Below are 24568 nucleotides of genomic sequence, written 5' to 3' on the forward strand. Positions count from 1 at the left end.
CTTCGTAAATAAATTCTTAGTAAATTAAAAAGTACATAATGTTATATTATGTGTATGTTATCACTTCTTATTAGGCGAATATAACACAGAAACCTAAATGACCAAGAACCAAACAAAAAACGTCATATGAATCTTGTGGAATCTTGGTCAGTGCAGTAGAAGATTCCAGTTTTTGCAGTGGAACAAAATTTGAGATATTCAATGCAAATCATAATTTGAATTTATATTTAAGAAAGTTTTATGTTTAAGTTTTATGCATATAATATTATACTAGCTGTGCTTTGCGGCTTTACCTGCATTTCTCCGTTCCTACTGGTGATGATATACCGATAGCGTGATGAATGATGATATAGCTTATAGCCTTACAATAAATGGGCTATCTAACATTGAAAGTTTTTCAAATCGGACCAGTAGATATACCTTAAAGTACGAGGATGGTTCTTATGGATATAAAACGTAAACATGTACCACAGGCGAAGTCGGGGTGGACCGCTAGTACATAGTTTATATAATATGTATTCCTAACATTGATTTGACCATAAATGCGGAAGCGAAGCATTAGTTTGATTGGCAAACCTCAGCCCAGTGTGATGCAATTGCACTCGTTTAATCATTTTACTGGCTTTTATTATTAAAGCAATCTACTAATATCATTAATGTGCCTGTATGTTTGTTTCGTACATAAAACGGTTGGTCGAAAAGAAGTATAGTAAGAAGTTACATTATATAAATAACTAGCTATCCTTAAAACTTCATGTATACTATCTATACTAATATTATAAAGAGGAAAGGTTTGTATGTATGTATGTATGTGTGGTTTTCACGCATAAACTACTGGACCGATTTTGATGAAATTTGGCACAGATAATCTTTGGACCCTGAGAAAGAACATAGGCTACCTTTTATTGCGAAATATGTACCACGGGCGAAGCCGGGGCGGACCGCTAGTTTACAATAAACCAAGTTTAGTAATAAACTGCAAGTTAGCTCGTAAAACAATAATAAACACGTGGCCAGCCCCCGTATAATATATCTTACGCTATGCGTACTCAAAACCGTTTTCCTGAACATCTTAAGCAACGTTTTGCCGGTATACGTGTTGTGAAACTCATTATTATTTTAATCAGCGGTTGCCCAGCTCCCGAGTCCCGTTTTATTAAGGATTTGCAGGGAAATTGAAATAAACCCTGCGCGTACACAAAAGGGTCTGAAATTGATGATTAGAGTAAAAAATTGGGTAAGATAGCGCTGTTTTTGTGGAGTTATGTGGTAACATTTTTGTAATGGTAGAGGAGAAATATTCATGTGGCGGATTTGAATGGAATATTTAGTTTTATAGAATAGTAAAGACGACATCATCACTACATAGTATAAAACAAAGTCGCTTTCTCTGTCCCTATGTCCCTATTTCCCTATGTCCCTTTGTATGCTTAAATCTTTAAAACTACGCAACGGATTTTGATGGGGTATATAATTTATTAGGTTTTAGACAAAGCGGGTGAAGCCGCGGGCGGTAAGCTAGTATTCAATAAATCATGATGTTTGTGTAAATACAAAGAGATAAAGCAGTTTGATGTATAAATAGCATGAGCATAAATGAAATTATTATATTTTTAATTAGGAATACTTTACATACTGCTTCTGAAAGCAGCTTTGAAATCAAATAGAGGTTTTTCGTTTCCAAAATTAAAAAAATACAAATTAAACCTCATTTTAATTTACTGAAAAAACTACGATAGAAGGAGTTGCTCATAATTATAATTTATTTAGAATTTCCTAAATTACTTATAAAATAATATTCCCTCGTTCCAGTTACTAAAATTATTTTTAGGTAACGTTAATTCCTTGTTAACAACATAATAAATGAACTCACTTACGTAATAAATAGCACAGTTTGAACCGCACTGCTCACAAACATAATAACATTAGAGCAAGCTGGTCTAGACTCCAGACTTGATCATTTAATGCTAACACTAAGTGTTAGACAGGCTTTAAATTGTACAGAAGAATTGCTAGTGGATTAAGTGTAGGTAGTTTGTTAGAAACAGAAGAATAAGTTGATGGGGTTCGTTTATTAGAAAGTTTTCTGTATAAATAAAATTGTTAGTAGATTGTATTTAGTTTAGTGGTAGATACCACAGATAGCAAAATACTTTGGGATCACTTGATAAATACCAATCAAACCATGTACAAAGCAGCTGGTTTGTGCATGATTTGATTAAATTTTCAAAAATGTGAAGTGTGAAGGAGATTTCTAAATAGGTTTAGAGACAATTTATAGCAAGAATTTTGCAATTAATTTCTAAAATTCTAAAATAATGTATTAAATTTATATACCTAAACCAAAAATCCTTGCCTATAATTTATATAATATATATATCATCACATGGATATTGAGTATTTCTTATGGGTCCTTCTTTAATTTCGTATAATATGTATATGTGTAGTTATATATATGAATGTATATATGTATGTATATATATGTATTTATGTAATAAGTTATTATATTATGTATATAAGTTATTATGTATTTATTTATATATTTATTATTTACGTAATAATTATTTATAGATTTTGTTTAATTTTAAGCAAAATGTACCCAATTGTAATTGCACCTTCACCATAAAATTATGTTATCCTTATGGTTTTGCGGGTTGTCTGGCAGAAATCGCTTACAGCGATAAGACCGCCCTCTGTACATGTTTTTAACTTTTATCGCTCTTCTGTTGTAATCCTGTATGTGTGTGCAATAAAGAATTTTTCATTCATTCATTCATTCATTCATTCATTCATTCATTCATTCATTCATTCATTCATTCATTCATTCATTCATTCATTCATTCATTCATTCATTCAAAAAAGGGGAGTAATTTACCATTGTAATAATACATATTATCTATCTGAATGGCTGAACTAAATATTGGATTTTTTATTTTAGATAGGATGGCAAAGGTTTGTTGTCGCTTGCGTATTTTAATGTTCCCGCCATTTATCACTATGATACATATTAATAGATTTTGTTGTCTTTCTATCATGATGCATTATAATAAAAATGTCGAATATCTATTTAAATGTAGGATAATCCTATTATTTATACCAATTCATCGAAATATTATGGAATGCCCTTTGATCTTTAAAGATATTAAATTAAAGAATCAATCAAAAGCGTATGTAATATTAATTCTCAGTCCAATATCGATAAAAACGGTTCAAAATCCGATCTAATACTTTTAGCACACACTCATACATGAAGATTGTAATAAAGTTTATTAGAATATAATCCTTGTTACAAATAATCTTTTCTATGTGAAATGGAGCCTGTATCAATCCTATCCTACTAATATTATACATGCGAAAGTTTGTGAGGATGTGTGTGTGTTTGTTACTCTTTCACGCAAATACAACTCAACCGATTACAATGAAATTTAGCACACACATAGAGGGTAACTTGACTAGGATAGGTTTTATCCCGGAAACCCCACGGGAACGGGAACTATGCGGGTTTTTCTTACAAAACGCGGGCGCAGCCACGGGTGGAAAGCTAGTAGGTATATCATATTTATAAAATTGTTCTGTGATAAACTTTCGTTTTTTAGAGAGAGCTTGGTATTTGAAATTAAACTTTTAATATTGATATTGGAAGATAATTGTTTTATACACTTATGAAAAGGGAGGTTATTGGTATTTTAATGAATTTTATATTGCTACTAGCGGTCCGCCCCGGCTTCGCCCGTGGTACATATGAAAAATAGATGTTGGCCGATTCTCAGACTTACCCGATATGCACAGAAAATTTCATGAGAATCGGTACACCCGTTTCGGAGGAGTATGCAGACTAACATTGTGACACGAGAATTTTATATATAAGATATTGTTTTTTTGTTTAATTTTGTTGCTGGGTGATCTTGTTTGGAGGGCTAGACGGAGGTTTTTGGTATTCTAAATTCAGTTTAAATCAATATTAATATATTGTATTATCATGGTTGATTTGTGTATATATCATTAGTTCATTAACCCCTAACAAAGCTGTTTAGAGAGGGGAAGGGGGTTCGATATTTGAAATCTGTGTTTGAAATGAAGATAAAATCAATATTATTGCTTATATGACAAGACGTCAAACAAATTCTTTTGTTTCTTTAAGGGCTTATTTGACAATACTTGGTTAAAAATTATTCGTCAAATAAACTACAATTTCAAAAATGTACTCTAATTGCCCGTATTTGATAGTTTACAGGTGACATTTAATATTATTGTGTAATACTTTATTGGACATTTAAGTTTTAACCAAGGATTGAAAAATCGACCCTAAATTAACTAAATTAATTTTTATCTATTAACGTAAATGGGTGTAATGTGAATAAAAAAGTTATAAATGTTTTATCGGCTCTACAAAATGCATTAACTATTATTAAGTCCAATTACAGGTCCAACAAGTCAAATGGAGTCGATAAATAAGGTCCCAGCTTGACCCGGAGCGTTGGAAGAAGGGTTGACCCCGGGCAGGTGTCCTGGTGATTGATAAATACTCTAAGAGTCTACGGTAAGGAAATTTCAAATAATAAATCTGAAAGTTTTTTTATCTGTCCACTATACAGGTAGAAACAATTCTATGAAATGAAATGGAAAGAATAAAACTCGCGGAGGCTTTGGAATATATCAGGTAGGTAGTGACGGTAATATAAAATATTATGTAGGTAAAAATAAGATTATGCTTCAAAGTTCAAACTATGGTATAAAGCGTAGTTTTCATATACTTAAATATATGAAAACTAGGTACGTTTATATATTAGTTTGACTTGTGTGTTTGAATTTATATAACTGACTCTTTAAATTCAATGATTGTACCTACACTTATCAAGGATAAGGTGATAATACAATAATTTCATGAGTTTATCTTACTATAGGTACCTGATCAACAAAAAAATATACCGGCCGAATTGATAACCTCCTCATTTTTTTGAAGTCGGTTAAAAAAGTCCTCTATTAAGTAGTTTATTTTTCATTCGTTATTTTTAACTGATTTATTGATTACCCATTTATTAGTAATGATGTTAGGAACCACTTTGTGAACAGGCTGGCTGGTTTCAACGCCGTCGGCCATGGCCAACCATACTCCATAGCCGTCACGGGCTCTTACTCTAAAATGTTTATTTTTTTTGCAATTTAATCCGAACGTGGGATGCCTTTGAATCCCTACTATCCCTACTTATATTATAAATGCGAAAGTAACTCTGTCTGTCTGTCTGTCTGTTACGATTTCCCGCTTAAACCTCTCAACCGATTTTGATGAAATTTGAAACAGACAATCTTTAGACCCTGAGAAAGAACATAGGCTACTTTTTATTGCGAAATACGTACCACGGGCGAAGCCGGGGCGGACCGCTAGTTATATATAAATGCTAAGTTATACGATAAAGCTATTCTTGTATTTGTTTTGCATATTGATTGTCTAGAAATAAACACAGTATAAAGTTCGGTGCAGTGCTGAATTAAATTGAAGAATTCCAATAAATTTCTTTAATATTACTTCAACTATTTTAGCGTGAAAATTATAAGATACTAAATGTTATCTTCGTTTATAGGTTACTAAATACACTTTACTCTACTGCTAAATACACTTTAGTAAACATATTACTAAATATTTTATATGTTTAAAAAAACTTTTATTTCTCCACCGAACCCGTATTTTACGTAAAACAGCACTCAAGTTTCATTCATTTTCAAACCAAAATATCACAGATAATAAATATCAATTAACAACATAAAACAATTGAATCAGTCAAATTATCGCATATATAAAACCTGATGACCGTAACTTTTCGGACCACGGTTGAATTGAATTGTCATTTCATTTAATTAGTATCACTTTGACCGCAAACGATATTGGTTGTTTAATTAGCGGTTATATTGTATTAAAAGTATTCTTTATGAGGTCTCGTTTGCTACTTTGATTGAAAAAACTTTAATACACAATCGTTTCTAAACTTAATATTTGTATCTTGAGTGTAAACGATTTAGTTTTAAGCTATTGCATAGCTTCTATCGCGGGCCTTGAGCGCGGGGACCGAATCGAGAAATTCCGTAACAAAAAACCTCACGCTCCCCCACTCCGACGGGCTCGGAGGTGTGGCTTGAAGGCATACCATGCAATAGCTTTACCGCGGCAGTCCTCGAGTGCCACACGTCTTTTTTTTTGTTTGTCAATACCTGTTGAAATAAAAGCAAAAATATTTTTGCAACATATCTTGTTAATCTCTATCTAGTCTATGATACTGGCTGAATAGATAATGCAATAATTATTTATTAACTATAGAGTTCATTTAGAAGCTCTATGGAATGGACAAAAAATGTACCACCGATTCAGAAAGGACTTCTTACCGAGAACAGCCGGCTAGAAACTCGATAATAATGCTCTTGAAATTATATCATTTTACAAAATTTGCTTTAAACCCAATGAATAGTTGGAAAAATTCCCTTGCAATCAGCCACTCTATAATATTATATGTATTGATTTCATGGGAAAAAGAAGTACAACTTTCATAGTTTATTTGTTTAAATTGGTTTCACGTATCAAAGGAAATATTTTACTGCACTGCGCTCGAAACGTTGGGAAACAAAAGTTTACCTTTACAAAAATAGTTTTAGAATTGAATTTATAAAATATTCACGGGAATAACAATAACGAAAATCTAGTCTATATTTTTTTCTAAAACCTATCACATGTGTGTATGTGTGTGTATATGGAACAAGGTTCACATACACACACGTAAATTAATAACACAATTAAAAATTAATTAATGTAAAAAAAAAATATTTGAAGTGACAGGTAAATTGGTTTCACAAATGAGCGCGCCAAAAAAATAAAACGTTCTAATTTTGAATTTGCGCGGGAGAAGAAATAATATATAATGTTTAATTAAAAACAATGTTGTCTTTATCTAACCCGGGAATTTTCATAAAACGAATTAAAATGACTAGAACTTGTATTTCTTATTTAATGTGTTAATATTATGTTTTAATTATCTTCAATTATTAAAACACAATCTCACAGATAAAATGTATGTAAGTGTTAAAACTAATCTCTTTTTTTTATAAAAGGAAACGTAAATATCTAACACAACTTCTTATACGTAATTAAGGTATTATTTAAGTAAATAAAGATTATTCCTTATCTCTGTTATCAGTATTGTAATTCATATAATTATCTTTGTTAGCAGGAAAACCGGAAAATGTGACTGTGAATGCGTAATGTAAGATAAATCATAATTTATAATTGTTGGAAGATTTTCTGCGTCGGAAAGTATAGAAAATACTTTTTATATTATTACGGCCTTATTAATAAAAAGTTAAACAATTAATAAATTTCTACTATTTTCTACCATAGCTGTGTCCTGCTCTTGCTCACATAAAAGATGCATTATGCGTTCATCTGTTTCACTGATCGATTTTCTTTAGGGACAAGTAGGTGATCAGCCTTATCTTATGTGTCCTGCCAGACCGAGACATTATTTTTCTTCGTCTCCACCGGGAATCGAACCCAGGATCTCTCGGTTTTACGGTGACGCGTCAACTACTGTACCAAGGAGGCGGTCTATACAGGCGGTTTTATATTAGGAAACTAACTTAGAGCGTTGGTTTAATGCTCTAAGTTAGGAAAGGATAAAATCTGACTTCAAAAAGATGTGAACAAATAGAATGTGTTAGTTGTGCATTTGCAGTTATGAATCAACCTCGATTTTTTATGTTTGGTTATTTTTCATGTCTTCTTGAATATTCAAAATTAAAATAGATTTAGCGCGTTTAAAGTAAGTACCTACATAATTATTTAATTTCTAATCTATACTTATTATTATAAAGCTGAAGAGTTTGTTTGTTTGTTTGAACGCGTCAATTTCCGGAACTACTGTTCCAATTTGAAAAATTCTTTCGGTGTTAGATAGCCCATTTATCGAGTAAGGCTATAGCCCTATAGGCTATATGTATATCGCCACGCTAAGACCAACAGGAGTAGAGCACTGCGAGTAAAACCGCAGAGCACATATCTATATATATAATATATATATATTATAAAAATGTAACCCGTTTTCCTTGGTCACGGCATGACGCGTGAACGGCTGGACCGATTTCGATAATTATTTTTTTATCATATTCCTTGAAGTACGAGGATGGTTCTTATGGAGAGAAAACGTAAACATGTACCACGGGTGAAGCCGGGGCAGACCGCTAGTATATATAATAATTTGTTAACTAAAGCAATATGTATGTAATATAGACTATAGTGTACGATGTTCGTAAACATTTTGACAGCAGAACGCGTTGACTCCGACCAAGAAAATGTGTTTAGTGTAAGGCCGGTTATACGTGAGTGAATGCTACTACTTTAATACTAGGCGCTCTACCTCGGCTTCACCCGTGATATATAGTATACCTATAGTACTCAGAAATAACGTATATATTCTATGGTTAAGGAATTTTTTAAACCGGTCAAGTAATTTCTTAGATTAGCGCAAAAAAGCTTATACTTATTTTGTATTTCATTTTTATCGGAAAACAATTTGATAAACTAGGCCAGTCTCGATAATTGTTCTGACCTAATTTAAGGTTCTAACAAAAAATGAACAACTATTTTAGAACAACAAGTTCGGTTAATGGATCTAAAATATTTTTAAAGCTTGTTACTTTGTAGTTTTTACCATTGTATGTGTGATAAATCAAACGCAAAACAATCAAAGTTAATTTATATAATCATTGTGCCGAAAATATATATTGTTGAATTAAAAATATCAAATACATTATCCGTTCATTGTTATCAATGGATTTATATCCAACTAGCTGTGCCGCGCGGTTTCTCCCGCATTGCTCCGTTCCTGTTAGTCTTAGCGTGATGATAATATAATAGTCTATAGCCTTCTTCGATAAATGGGCTATTAAACACCGAAATAATTTTTCAAATCGGACCAGTAGTTCCTGAGATTAGCGCGTTCAAACAAACAAACAAACTCTTCAGCTTTATAATATTAGTTTAACAGAATTATTATTAAAACAAAAGATCAAATATCTCAAATAACATATGTACCTACTATGCGCTCTTTGACGGCTGCGGTTCGTTAAATGTGGTTACATAATACATGTATCAACCATTATTTTATAGCAATTTAAAATATTTCACAGTAAGTAATATGGATAAAACATTAATTTTAAATTGTACTATTTTATGGATTTTATTTGTATGCTGTTGTTACTTAAATGAGAGACTACTTAAATTAAAAACCAAGTAAAACAGAAATTATTTTAAGTTGTACAGTTTTTAATTTATGAACATTTTATATTAAAGAGAATAAGTAAGTCAGTTGTTTTTTACATAGAGATTGATCCATTTGACTTAATGTTAATTTTCGTGATAGAGGGTGCTATTTAAGTTTTTTACGTGGTCCAAGTTTAAAAACAAACTCGTAAAAGTTTGCATAATTTTAATAGTGATGCATCTATCACTTCGTGTGTACTCACCCTAAACAGCACAGCAGTTAAACGGTAATGGGTTTCCCGTGTATCCAATCAGCTGAACTGCCGCCGTGGAAATTACAGCTTTTTAGGTACATGCTGTATGTAGCTTGTAATTATACGATTAGGAACGGTTGATTTATCATAGCAGGGTAGTGACCTAGGTTAATAATTTTGAAATAGTATTTTCTTTTGATGAAGTTAAAAACTTTAACGGATATTAAACGCGATTTATTCGTGAGTCGGGGAGACTGTCTCTCCGTGACCACAATGAACGCAAAAATTATTACACGTTAATATGAGTAATTCAATTATTGTAAAAAAAAATGTTTTTGTATTTATCAGTGTTTAAAAGAACTTTTAGGTTTTAAAAAAGGTTTGTATGAAGGAAAACTTTACATGTCGGTACTTTGTTATTTATTTGAAACGAAAGCTTTTAGAAGCTTTTACCGGAACATAGCCTTCATTTTAAGAATTGACGTTTGTTTGTGTGTATGTTTATACATTTGTTTTGAGTTTACCTCATGGTAAACTCACTGGTTTATATTGAAAATTAACATTAAACATAACCGATTTTTTTTTTCAAAAATGGGATTAATTAGCAGGCGAAGTTGCATAGGTCAGCTAGTATTAATTATTATTTTAGGTGTTCAATAAAACTATGGGACTAAAAATAAATTCTTCATTGTATTTTTAAACTTTTATTTATAATGAAAACAATATTGAAAAAGCATTACCTATTTTTATTTCACTAAAAGCTAAAACCCACCCCATTTATATTCCTTTTAAAAGACGTGTGATTATACTAAGAACTATAGTGCCAGAGCGTGTAATATTAGAATAATATATTCTCCTATACTAAAGATATAATATGTAAGAGTAAGGATGCTTTTCCAGCAATAATGTGAGAGGATGTGTAGCCTATGATATATTATAATAAATTGTTTGAACCTTTAGACTTAGCATATTATTTATCGACGACGTTATTTTTTAGTCCATACCCAAGCTTTGCCTAATAAAGAACAATGTTTGGAATTTATTAATTTAAATGAAACATGGACATATTTATGAAAGTGGCATAAAAAGACATCAGAAAACTCATTTAATATAATGAGGAAAATTCATGATGCGCTTCAAAATTCACCAGCTCAGCGAATACATAATAAAGAACAGATAAAAAATGACCTATTATTATATAGAACAAGCTCTTTCTTACAGACAAAATGAACAGAATGACATTAAAATATCGAATTATCTTATAAATGCGAAAGAAAGAATGCGTGTGGCTCAGCTTCTGTTGGTCTTAGCGTGATGATATATAGCCTATAGCCTTCCTCGAAAAATAGGCTATCCAACACGAAAGAATTGTTCAAATCGGACCAGCCCCCCTAGTCAAGTGGCTTTCTGTTACCGTAGCGTTCAAAAGAATAGACTACGAATGTATGAGATTGACGTAACCTGTAGATACGTTTATCTACAGCCTACGTCAATCTCATACATTCGTAGTCTATTCTATTGAACGCTACGCTAACAGAAAGCCACTTGACAAGGGGGGCTGTAGTTCTTGAGATTAGCGCGTTCAAACAATCAAACAAACAAACTCTTCAGCTTTATAATATAGTATAGATGTAAACTACTGTACACTGCTACTCATAGAAATCTAAATAACAATGCTGCTACTATATAATTATAGAGTTGAAATAGAATCGAATGAATATTTTAGACAGGTATCGTTCGATTGAAAAATTCATGTCATAAGGAACACTCTAGGTACAATGATAAATGACCTTAGTATAGTTACATATAGATAATATGTATGTTTGCACTAGCGCCATGATGGATGACCATCCACTAGCCTTGTTGAATACTGTAAGTGAGAGAAATAGTCGGATTATGCAAGGAAACTCGAGTGCTTTCCGAAGTCATTTGAAATCGATTGTAGAGATTTTTTACTTAAGATTGAAAAGATACTGTATTTGAGAATAGGAAGTACTTATATAAGTGCTTCTAAAAGAAGTCTAATAAAATAAATAAATGTTTGAGTTTGAGTAAGACCCAGTATAAATCGCTTTGAAGAGGCCTACATTTTAAAGTAATTTATTACTTAGATTTGTTTAAAGTTCGTTGCTAGAATTTTAATGCATCACGTGGGTAGAAGGGTTATAAATCGAGGGATAAACATGGATGCTGTTTTAACAACCCTCTTCTACATGTATTATGTAGACGATTATATAATTCGCGGTTAAAGGAAAAGCCCGATAAAAATCTATGTCCTTTCTCAGGTCTCAAACTATCGTTGTACGAAGTTTTATTAAAATCGGTTAAACAGTTAGAGCGTGAAGAAGAGACATACAGATACATTTACTTCCGGATTTATATTATTAAAAATTTATGTATTGCCGGCTTTATTCGGATTGACCCAAAATAAAAAATAGTTTATGTAAATCGATAAATAAAGATATACATTGCTTTCCGCGGGGCACAGCTAGTATTATATAAAACTATCTATAGAGTAGGTACGTAAGTAAAGCAAATATCTCGATATGTATAAGATTAAAATCTATATTTAACATACCAAAAATGTTACCTGTCTCAAAAAATAGCCTATAAATAAAATACAAAAGAGACCAGACGAGAAAAACTTTACTCACATGATCTCGGATTAACATCTCAACAAGACATAAAGAGTATTGTAACAAAAAGGTACATCTTAATCTTTTTCTTACAAAATATATAATATATATCTTCGTCTTTATATGACACAATCCCATCCTATTTCTATTTAATATTATATGCGAAAGTTTGTGAGGATGGATGTATGTGTATGAATGTTTGTTACTCTTTCACGCAAATACTACTGAACCGATTACAATGAAATTTAGCACATACATAGAGAGTAACATGGATTAACATATAAGATTTATCCCGGAAATCCCACGGGAACGGGAACTATGCGGGTCTTTCTTTGAAAACGCGAGCGAAGCCGCGGGTGAAAAGCTAGTGACACAATATTTCATACAGATAAAATTATGACGAATATCTGGGTTAAAAAATTATCTTGTGTAATTACCAAATCTCTTCGGAAAAAGAATTTTTACGAGCGGAAAATTTACAAGGGTAATTTAATTTAGGCACAGGATTAACAATGTACAATACTGATATTTCATGAGCGCACGTACTAAAAAACTTTGCATACAAACTCGAAAAAATTTCCAGTACTTGAATCGTAAAATTTTAATGGATCGTTACATTAGAAGTGCTGGTAAGACACTTGTTTGCTTTTAAAAATATGCTATAAAACAAAAAAAACAACATTAACGTGTGTGTTATGTTCATATAATTCAAAATAACAATTCTTATTACCTAGTACTAGGTTACTAATCTATGTAATTCTAGAATGCAATGAATATGAATAAAATAAAACTTAAGACGTGAAAGTCGACACAGCTGTTTTCCCACGAAGAAAATCTTCAGATTTATAAATTGCATATAAATTTGAAACGAGCGATGTACCTATATTAAAAGTCCTACCTACAGGTGAATTAAGAATCTCTTGTGAAAGCGTAATTAAATTCGATATTAATTATAATTTCTTACCTATTAAAATACCACAAACAAACAAGTATTGGATTTTAGAGATGAGACTTCATAGACGTTTTTATAACATGGCTAAACTTAACAATATACAGGGTGTCCCGCTATTGGTATACTAAGCGCGAAGGGACTTGTAGTTTTGCATACACTGATCACGAAAAAAATACAAAAAAAATTACATCAAAAATTGTTTGCTTAATTTTTCCTGAAAATCCATGTTTTCTTCTCTAGCTTCGCGCAGCCTGTTATTGGTGTACACATAAGAGTTTTAAGAATTCATCTATTTGAAAAAAAACTGCGTTCGGAATTTAATAAGTATTTTTTACGTACTCAGCGTATGCAAAACTATAACCTTCTTTGAGCTTAGTATACCAAAAGTGGGACAGCCTGTATATCAAAACATATAATAATTATGTTTTATGTTTAAAAACATCGGGTTAATACAAGTAAAAACTTATTAGAACTTAATAAAAACAATTCATTAAACCCTCAAGTAAATATAATAAAACCGAAATAATGTATAAATTTAATTAATTATTAACCGACCGTTAACTAAACAAAAAGGCCTCTTAATTAAGGCGGGTTGCGATTTATCGTGAGGTACAGGGAAATAAATAACTAACATATTATGTGTTGTGAATAAACAAGCAATTTACGGGAATTATACTGTTTTATCTGCTATTATAAATCTTGAAACCGTTTAAGCATGCTTACATTGTGATGGTTCCGTATGCGATATCTCGTTAACATTTTTATTAAAATATGTCTAAAATGTGCAATAACTCGGTGTATCTCATTATTTTATTATAAACTAGCGACCCGCCCCGGCTTCGCACGGGTGCAATGCTGATACTAAATACCTACTATACAGAAAAATTGTGAACGTTGTATAGGTATAAAAATATAGCGGCCCGCTCCGGCCTCCAGCATCGCACGGGTATAAAATACATAGCCGAGCGGCCGCAAACGCTACGTCCTGCAATTTTTAAATCTGTAATATCTTCGAAAATATTCACTTAAATCATACGGTGTAAAGGGCCATATAGATCTATATTAAATGAACAATGTATCCATGGTATTTAATTGGTTAAGGATTAATGCTGTATTGGTTAAAATCGCTTCGAAAATTAGCCATTATTTGTCGTAAAAAGTAAATGACAAAAAAAAAGTTATTGTGGGTTATCCATAAGAGATAGACATATACCATCGCGGACTTTTCTGTAGACCTTTTCAATGTGTATAATACTTAGTACATTATTTTGATAAAACTCGTAGGGTTCAGCCTGCGTTTGCAATGTAAGCGGAATAAATGTAATTTTTTACGACATCACATTAGAAACCTCAAAAATAACAGTACTTCTCCACTACTTAATGGATCTTATTATACATATAAACCTTCCTCTTGAATCACTCTATCTATTAAAAAAAACCGCATCAAAATCCGTTGCGTAGTTTCAAAGATTTAAGCGTACAAAGGGACATAGGGACATAGGGACATAGGGACAGGGAAAGCGACTTTGTTTTATACTATGTAGTGACTAGCAGTCTGCCCTGGCTTCGCCCGAGGTACATGCGTTTTCTCTCCATAAGAACCAACCTCGTACTTCAAGAAATATTATAAAAAAAGAATTAACGAAATCGGTTCAGCCGTTCTCGAGTTTTGTGCTCTACACATTTAGCGATTCATTTTTTTTATATACATACTGTAACACAATGTATGCAAGTTGACCGCACTCACAACTAGATGGCGCCAGCTGTCGTATCACGATATTTAGATCTCGCTATCGTTTATCTCACTAAGAATAGTGACCTTCGGCCGCATACAAATATTTGTCGTTCCGTCCCGTTCGGTTCCGTTCCGGTTAGGGCCTGGATACACGCACGCTATACGCTTTCACCTTTGTTGAGACGTTTTAGTGTCAAGTACCCAGATATTCCCGTTGCTATTACAGTGAACTTCCACCCCTGTTGGGATTCACCTTGATAGCACGGCGCGCATCACAATTGTCAATAGTCTGTAGTTACGTTTACTCAATAAATACTGTAGTATCAATCTGCATTCTCTGTCACCCTTCACCCCCTCCCCTTACAACTGGCGCCCTGACGTGAGGCCTGTCGACGTGACGTCACCGTGCTACGACGTGCTACGAGATCTGTAGAGCATCTACGAGACAACGTTCGCCTGCGCTACGACGCCTACGAAAGACGACCTACATTATTAATTAATGAGTGGAAGAGGGTTTGAGATAACAAAATCATCCAAACTTAACCAACCTACTTACGTCACACGCTCCGGACGGCTTACAACGGTTAAAGTACAGAAAAAATCTGTGAAGATGTTATCTCCAGAACAATTTCAGCAGCTTTTGGAAAGGATTCCCGGCGCGCAGCCTGGTAGAAAAGGGTCTTTTACAAATTGCAATTACCATTATGATGGCGTAAAGGATGCCGAAGTAGTTGAAGCCTTCCTGTCTGCTATAAATATTTTTAAGCGTTCCGCTGATATGGGTGACAAGACTGCTCTGGACGAACTCCCCTTGCTGCTTAAGGGTGAAGCAGGAGTCTGGTGGTTAGGAGTAAAGGAGGATGTGACTTCGTGGTCAGACTTTGAAACCCGCCTGCGCGAAAACTTCGCGCCAACTCGTGAGCCTTATCTGCTGTACTCCGACATAATGCAAGAGAAACAGCTCTCAGGAGTACTGACTGAGGATTTTGTACGACGCAAGCGACTGCTCTTTTCTCAATTACCTAGTCCAGGCCATCCAGAAACTCAGCAGTTAGATATGATTTATCATTTGCTACGCCTTGATATTCGTGAAAAGATTCCTCGAGCTGACGTCAGGAACTTCAACCAGCTTTTAAAGGCGGCTCAAGCGGTTGAACATGTCCTTGAGGAGAAAGTCGGTGTTTCTCGTTCAAATGAAGTTAAGCCTACTGAACACAAGTTAGATGCCCGACTAGTCCCCACACGTAAAATGAAATGCAGATTCTGCAAGAATTTTGGCCATTCTACAGAGAACTGTAAGAAGTTAAGTGCCCGAAGGGACAGGGATAATGTACCGCAAAAAGGTACGAAAACTGAAGCTAAAGAAGCAGTTACCCAGTTCCCTTCACCATCGACACCCAAATTCAGTTGTTACGGCTGTGGTGCTCCTGGAGTAGTGCGAAGCAACTGTCCGACGTGCCACGCCAGTAAAACTCAGCGCCCCGACCTGAATGTTGGTTTCTGCGCCATATCTACTTCCGCTGACACCAGGGATCGGCCAGTAGTATATGTCGACATTGATGGAATTACCGGTGCTGTCTTTCTTGATAGCTGTGCCAAATCCAGTATAGCGTCCTACGCGTTGTATTGCGAGCTCAGAAGGAAAGGATATGTGTTCAAGGAGTTAGGAGTCGGAATAACGTTGGCTGATGGTGTCCATAAACGACAAAACGTTTTAGTAACACAGGCTCCAATAAAAATTAACGATCGCACAATCCTCACAACCCTGTTGGTTTTACCTGAGTCGCGTAGGAATAAAACCCTACTTGGAGTTGGATTTATACAAGATGCTCACATTGTGATGAACTTGCCGCAGTGCACATGGCACTTTCTTGAAGATCCATCACAAGAATTTGAACTCTACCCAGAGAGTTTTGTCAAGTTTGGGAACGTCGAGCTTGCAACAGTCACATCTGACGACATCTCCTTGTCGCCCTCGTTACCTGAAGAAAGTAACACCGAAGACTGTATGCCACGCCCTTATGGTCCTTTGATAAAGGTAGCCATTCCGACGCCTCCTCCCAGGAAGAGACGCTTTGATGAGTCCCCTGGCGGATCTTCCGCATTTTTAGATGCACTCTACGAAGATGCAATGACTAGTCTCAAGAGTTATGATGAGGACTGCGAGTTAAGTGAATTTGAGAGTAATCTCTTCCCTAACACCTCATCTATAATCGATCGAAGTCAGAGATATTAATCAGTCATCTATAATCAATCGATGTCAAAGACATTAAAATTTACCTTAACAAGCTTCTTGACATATTTACGCCTAATAGTAGGCCCGTCAAAAACTTGAAGCACTTATTAAGTTTTGTACGAATGTGTTCATGGTACAGAAGGTTCATTCCTGCTTTCGCTAAGATTGCCGAACCACTTACTCGTCTGACCAAGAAAATGCCTGTTGGCAATGGAAACCGAATCGTACCGTATACAATTAAAACTGACGCTAGTAGCTACGCTTTGGGTGCAGTTTTGGTGCAGGGGGAGAGTGAAACTGAACACTCCTTTGGATTAGCAAGCACCGATTCCAATACACCTGTTGGTGTGTATCATGCCTCGGCTTTAACGAGATATCGTTCTGAAGATGCCGTAGTGCCAGAACCCACTAAGAAGCAAACCACAGACGCTAAAGTTATAACGACCAAGGCTTCTAGAATCGTCAATAAAAGCTACATTCCTGTTCCTGTCCTACTCGTCGGGTCGACTTCATGGACAGAGGGGGAGAATCTGTAACACAATGTACGCAAGTTAACCGAACTCACAACTAGATGGCACCAGCTGTCGTATCACGATATTTAGATCTCGCTATCGTTTATCTCACTAAGAATAGTAACCTTCGGCCGCATACAAATATTTGTCGTTCCGTTCCGTCCGGTTAGGGCCTGGATACACGCACGCTATACGCTTTCACCTTTGTTGAGACGTCTTAGTGTCAAGTACCCAGATATTCCCGTTGCTATTACAGTGAACTTCCACCCCTGTTGGGATTCACCTTGATAGCACGGCGCGCATCACAGTCACAATTGTCAGTACTCTGTAGTATAATACGTTCACTCAATAAATACTGTAGTATCAATCTGCATTCTCTGTCACCCTTCACCCCTTCCCCCTTACAATACATTATTAATAGGTGGTTATATTTATAAAGATAACTTAATAATATATCAACCCTACCTCTAACTCGATAATTCTAATATTAGTGAATATATTATGAAGAAAAACCGATGTAACTAAGGACGTATGTAATGACAGTTATAAAAAATCGTTATTATCTTATATATAAAATTCTCGTGTCACAATGTTAGTCTGCATACTCCTCCGAAACGGGTGGACCGATTCTCATGAAATTTTCTGTGCATATCGGGTAAGTCTGAGAATAGGCCAACATCTATTTTTCATATGTACCGCGGGCGAATCCGGGGCGGACCGCTAGTTTCGTTATAAAAATAGTCACCGATAGAAAACCCCTAAATGGTGAATTGACAATTCAAAAGCGCTTTGAAAAGAAATCTATTTGAATTTACAAATATTTGATTTGAGTTTATTCATTCTTGTTTGTCCCCAAACCGTTCGGTTTCAATTCTGAAGGCTCGGGATTTTACGTGACTAGAAAATTGATATTATATGCAATCATATTTTCATTGTAGTAAAACGTTATATATATGTCATATTCTTTACAAATAGGACTCGTAGTATGGTAATTGTTTAAAACTATTCACATACGTTTTTCAACTCAGACATTTATCACTGTTAGAATCTATACTTATCTAGGTATACTAATATATTACAAAGCTGAAGTGTTTGTTTGAACGCGCTAATCTCAAGAACTACTTGTCCGATTTGAAAAATTCTTTCGGTCTTAGATAGCCCATTTATCAAGGAAGGCTATAGGTTATATATTATCACGTTAAGAGAAACAGGAGCGGAGCAATTCGGATAAAACTGCGGGGCGTAGCTAGTATATTATAAAAAGCTATAAATGATTGTATAAATAGGTTGTTCTATTAAAATGTAACCGTTAGCAAATTTGTAGAAAGCTTAGTGCGTTTCTTATAAATAGAGTATTCTGTGAAAATGAGCCTTTTAAAACGTAGTATAAAGATAATAAGAGATATTTGTATGCTCTACCAGATAGAGTTATTATTGACTCTTTAAACTATCGAACCCAGGATCTATTAATTATTTATTCTCACCACTGAACCAGATAATATTTGTAACTGATTATCTATAAAGTCAAATAAGAGATCTGTCTGTGCTCTACCATATAGAGATATTATTGACTCTATCAACAATCGAACCCATCATGTATTAATTATTTATTCTCACCACTGAACCAGATAATATTTGTAACTGATAATCTATAAAGTCAAATAAGAGATTGTCATATACTCTACCAGATAGAGTCTATCAACGATCGAACCCAGGATCTATCAATTATTTATTCCTACCGCTCTACCAGATAGGACTTTTATAATTAATAAAAAAAACTGTGGCTTCGTTCGACACCCACGCGTGATGCGTCTGTCTTGATTACTTTCCTAACTAGTGGAACGGTATTTTTATATATTCTTTTCTAGAACAGGCTTTTTATAGAATAGCAAACAAAGGAGCAGGTGAGCCATATTAAGTGATAATATATCTCGGATAAGCACTAGTAACACTGGTGGTACGGACATAAAATGTATTTCCTTGAAAGCTCTTTTGTCTAAGGTTTCACCGTATATAGAAATAAGTTACGTGTGTATCGTCAACACACATACGAAATGGCTTACAATACAGTTGCTAATGTAACCTATAATTAATAATTAAATCAAAAAGCTTTTGTCATGTGTAGGCGTATGCGCGCTATGTTTTTACTACCGGTATGGGTTACCTCAATGATTTTCAAAAGTTGATCGTGGTATGTATCTCATGTAATGTGGTAAAACCTTGTTAAGTATAAATGGATTTTTAATTAGATAAGGTTTCAAGTACATTTTCATGTAAAATGCTATAGCTGTAGTCGATGAGAATAATTGACTTTGAATTGACAGAAACACAGATAGTAATAATATGAATAGAAGCTGAAAAATAAATATTTTTAATGAAATACCCGATATACTTCTGAATATAAGTAATTACTATCCTCTTGGAGGGTTTTTTTCGTCAAATAGCTTGGAAACCTATCAAATATAAAAATAAAAACAGAACATTATACAGTATACACATATTAAATATCGCATCCAACTGTTGAAATAAGTCGTTTCATTAAAAGTCTAGGCTTTTGATTCAATTGCGCTATATACAATAGGTTTATATAATTTCGAAGTAGACTATTAATAAAAAAAAAACTATTCAGTTTTAAAATTGATATATTTAGCTCCAGTAAAAGTCCCACTAGTAAGCAACAAGTAAGCATTTGATATCTATATACCTATATATAAAAATGAAACCCGTTTTCCTTGGTCACGGCATCACGCGTGAACGGGTGTACCGATTTCGGTAATTCTTTTTTTATTATATTCCTTGAAGTACGAGGTTCTTATGGAGAGAATATAAGAAATAATATACCACGGGCGAAGCCGGGCGGAACGCTAGTAATATATAAAGCCTGATCTATTGCCCTCTGTCGAACTTGAATGGATACGATTACAATAGACGAGATCTTATTTATAGTCAATCTATTATTAAGTTTGAGAGATTTTGAGTATTAATAAATTTTAGCCACGATAACTGTAAACTTTGTATTTTTGATTTCATATTATCAATGAAAATATTTTTACTTTCTATTACTATTACTTATTATTACTAATAATAATATTATAAAAACTCTATAATAATATATTATAGGTAGAATTTTTAATATTTAAATAGGTAAATACATTTTTTATTGCCTATCTGTTGAATGGTAACGGATTTTTGCACATGACTTATTTATGTATTAAATATTGGACTAGGTTTAATTCAATCAAAATTAAATGTATATTATATACTATCTAAGAATTAGAATTAATCTAATTTTAATCTTTAAAAAATATAATTTATAATTATTAAAATAAATACAACCTGTGAATACAACTTACCACATTTTTAAACTAGCAATAAAAAAAATACGTAAAAATCCAAAGAGTTCGCACACAAAAAAAAATAAAGCACTCAAACTTCGCACTGTCAAAGCACAGATTATTCGCGTAACTGACAGGTATTTTGCCGCCAACACACGTGCGACAGCGATCAGCGCTCGGCGGGACTGCGCCATCTTGAGCGCAGGTTCGCGAGCTTCCATCGTGCAAGGGATTTTGATGTTTTTTAGTTAGCATGCTAATTGCATGGGCGCCTGAAAGCTGTACTTTTTTGTATTTTGGTATAGGGCATGCAATACTATTGAAGGCCTTTTTTTTGTAAAATATAGTCTGTTGAATTGAATACATAGATGCGATGTATCTAGTTAGAGAGATTTTAGCTACTAAATGCTTTTTAAAACATGACATGCAAATTGCATCAATTGTAATGATATGTTTTTTTTTATAAATGAATTTCAAATAAATATATTTGAAACAGGTAGATAGTTTAATGTAGATAGATTGAATTGTTGGGATATACCTATGTTAGTTGAATTTTGAGATTTACTCATGTAAATTGCGCTCTACATTACAAAATGTATTGAGTATTAATGGTTTTTCTATTGATGAATTTTAAATTTATTATAACATGGATTGAATTGATTGCAATGCAGTTGAATTTTGGCGCGCTTAAGTACTTTTTTAGTTAGAGGGCAGGCTAATTAGTGTGCGAAAGGCCGAACTTTATTTGACTGGATTTATTTCAAATTTTTGTTAGATTTTTGAGAATTTAAATTTTTCTAGCCTGGAAGGTAGAGCTTTAGTCGATTAAGTAAATGTATTAGAATTAAATTTATTTTTATAATCAATTGCTTGTTTTAAATAATTGCACTGTAGTCGAATTTTAAGATTAATTATAAATGTTTTTAAATTACAATACAAAATGCAGCTATACAGACTGCTGGAGTCTTTAATGTAATGTACATAGAGCATCCAATTTGGAATATTTACGCTGTAGAGTAAAATTTAATTAGTCTCTGTTAAATTGACTCTACCTATTTATCCGGGTGGGTTGAAGTTGAACTTAAAATTATTTAGATTACTCTTTCTTATTTATTAGTTTCATATGGATTTTAAACATTTAGTTGTATTTTTTATATAAATCCAATGTTCAATTTATTTTCGATTTCTTTATATATATGCGCCATTTCGAATCGGTGGTAGTTTAAAAAAAATGACCATCGATAAATTCTTGTAACAGTCAAGTGAATGAAACATGATTTTGCGTTAATTTTCTACTATACAACACGAATTTTCTGAAGGCTGAGTTGCTCTACTGATTTTACTGTTACGACGCTACGATTTGCTACGACGTAGACATGTTCTTGTTTGTGCTACGGAACCAAAACACAAGAGATTATGTTTTATGTGCCTATATACTTGATTAATTGTTCTACATATGTATATTAGAAATGATCTATAAATTAAATTCTACACTATGCGTCTAAAATACGAAATTATTTACAATATTAATTGGGTTTATATCTTCGTATACGTCAAGATTAGCGGGTAATGAGATGTAGAATGTAGATACCTATTTCCCATATATACGTATATCCTTCATAGATATTATAAGCGTCACTACTTTTTAATTATGAAGAATTGAAATATTTATCAACTGGACAGAAAATAGAAAACACTACACTCACTATAAGATGAATTTACATTCGACCATCTAAAATTTTCCGCCCCCAAAAAAACAGCTCAACACAGTTCATTTTCATCACAATTCACAAGCTAGTAAAACCTTCAATAAAATAAACTTATATTAAGTCACCTGTATGCAATATACCTTTAAAACCAATATTGTTCAGTATCCCATAGCCAGCGTGTTAACGATCGATGGCCCATGCATTATTAATTCTGACCGTTTCGATGCTATTTTAAGCTGAACCAATTTGACAGCGGATCAGCTTGCAACGTGTTAATTGGTAGGATTTTGATTGTAGCAAAGATCATATTGGTAAGTACTTATAAATATAATTAAGAACTTTTTTAACATGAATGTTTTTTGTGTTCAATTTCGCTTTATTGTTACCTGATAGTTGTTTATTCATAATCTTTTTATTCTTTTCTTTTGTATCAAATGTGTGTTACTTTTTTAGCTATTGCATAGCTTCTATCGCGGGCCTTGAGCGCGGGGACCGAATCCAGAAATTCCGTAACGAAAAAAACCTCACGCTCCCCACTCCGACGGGCACGGAGGTGTCGCTTGAAGGCATGCTATGTAATAAATAGCTTTACCGCGGCAGTCCCCGAGTGCCACACGTCTTTTTTTATTCTTTTCTTTTGTATCAAATGTGTGTTACGTATTGATAATACTAATTAGCTTTTTATGACTTGATTTTTTGCACTTTTGAAACCAGTTTTTAATCCTGTATTACTAGAAAATAGATAGCACTAAAAATAGAAGGACGACACTACATTCTACAAGAAACTTCTAATATATTTTTTTTAATTCGTAAGATTCGTAGCGAACATGCTTCCTAGCGTTTAAGATACAACAGTTTTTCTTTAGAGATTTTTTTCATTCAATGTCAATTTTATCAAAACTGTTCGCGATTGTTTTTTTTTTTCATATTACCTACTAGCGATGCAGCCCTCATAGGAGGCCCGTGTCCCAGCAGTGGGAATGTATATGGGCTGATGATGATAATGATTACCTACTAGTATAAAATGAAATGAATGAAAATAATTGATTAGATAGTGCATGTATAAACATTATAATAAACTATAATATTCTCTACGCTCGGTTAATCAAAATTCATATGAATGCAATATGATCAGAATTCCTAGTAATTCGATTTGATAAAATGTACTATAACTAGGACATAACATTGTGCACGTTTCGTATTTTAATATTCCGAGATATGAGTAATATTACTCAATAATGTATCTATTCACATACTGATAACCTCTAGGGAAATTGCATTTTATTGTATGGGCTTGCCTATTTATGTTCACGAGTACGTGGGCTGCATTTTATGAAATATGTATTCATTGATATGGATATTTCTGGAGTTATATGAAATTTGAAGAGGATTCAGGTATTTTTAAAACTACAATACAGAATAGGTTGTGGGTATATCATGGTAGGTAATAAATTTCAGGTATTTAATAAATTTCAGGTATTTATAAAACTGATATATGATATATACATTAAAAGGTCGAAAGGTAAGGAGATAAGTATGTATCAATTGTCGTAAAGGCTTTCTCGGGTATAGCAAACAGGAAAAGCGTTAAATTTTTCTTATAGGCAGTGTTAAATTGTATAATAAATGAATTATAGATAACTAGCTTTCCACCCGCAGCTTCGCCCGCGCAGTCAAAGAAAAACCCGCATAGTTCCCGTTCCCGTGGGATTTCCGGGATAAAACCTATCCTATTTCCCGGGATAAAAAGTAGCCTATGTCCTTTCTCGGATATCAAAATATCTCTATACCAAATTTCATGCAAATTGGTTCAGTAGTTAAGGCGTGATTGAGTAACAGACAGACAGACAGAGTTACTTTCGCATTATTTTATAATATTAGTATGGATTATAATTTTTTACACGTAAAATCATAGTTAAAAAATATTCCTACCTGTTAAAAATCAAAATCAAAAG

General features: G+C 33.4%; 1 protein-coding gene across 2 annotated transcripts in view; it reads right to left on the reverse strand.

Moving 5' to 3' along the window:
- Window positions 1-21065, reverse strand: part of LOC149477831 (octopamine receptor beta-1R-like) — a 60797-nt gene extending 39732 nt beyond the window's left edge. For both annotated transcript variants that reach the window (XM_089709781.1, XM_089709782.1), the window contains exon 1: window positions 20923-21065. The gene's annotated coding sequence lies outside the window, so the exon portion shown is untranslated. The remainder of the gene's footprint in view (window positions 1-20922) is intronic.
- Window positions 21066-24568: the final 3503 nt, after the last annotated feature.

This window comes from Colias philodice, chromosome 23, assembly GCF_061535455.1.
Source record: "Colias philodice isolate Cphi_HAF_F1 chromosome 23, ilColPhil1 Martin Lab GWU primary, whole genome shotgun sequence".
In the NCBI taxonomy this organism is placed as follows: domain Eukaryota; kingdom Metazoa; phylum Arthropoda; class Insecta; order Lepidoptera; family Pieridae; genus Colias; species Colias philodice.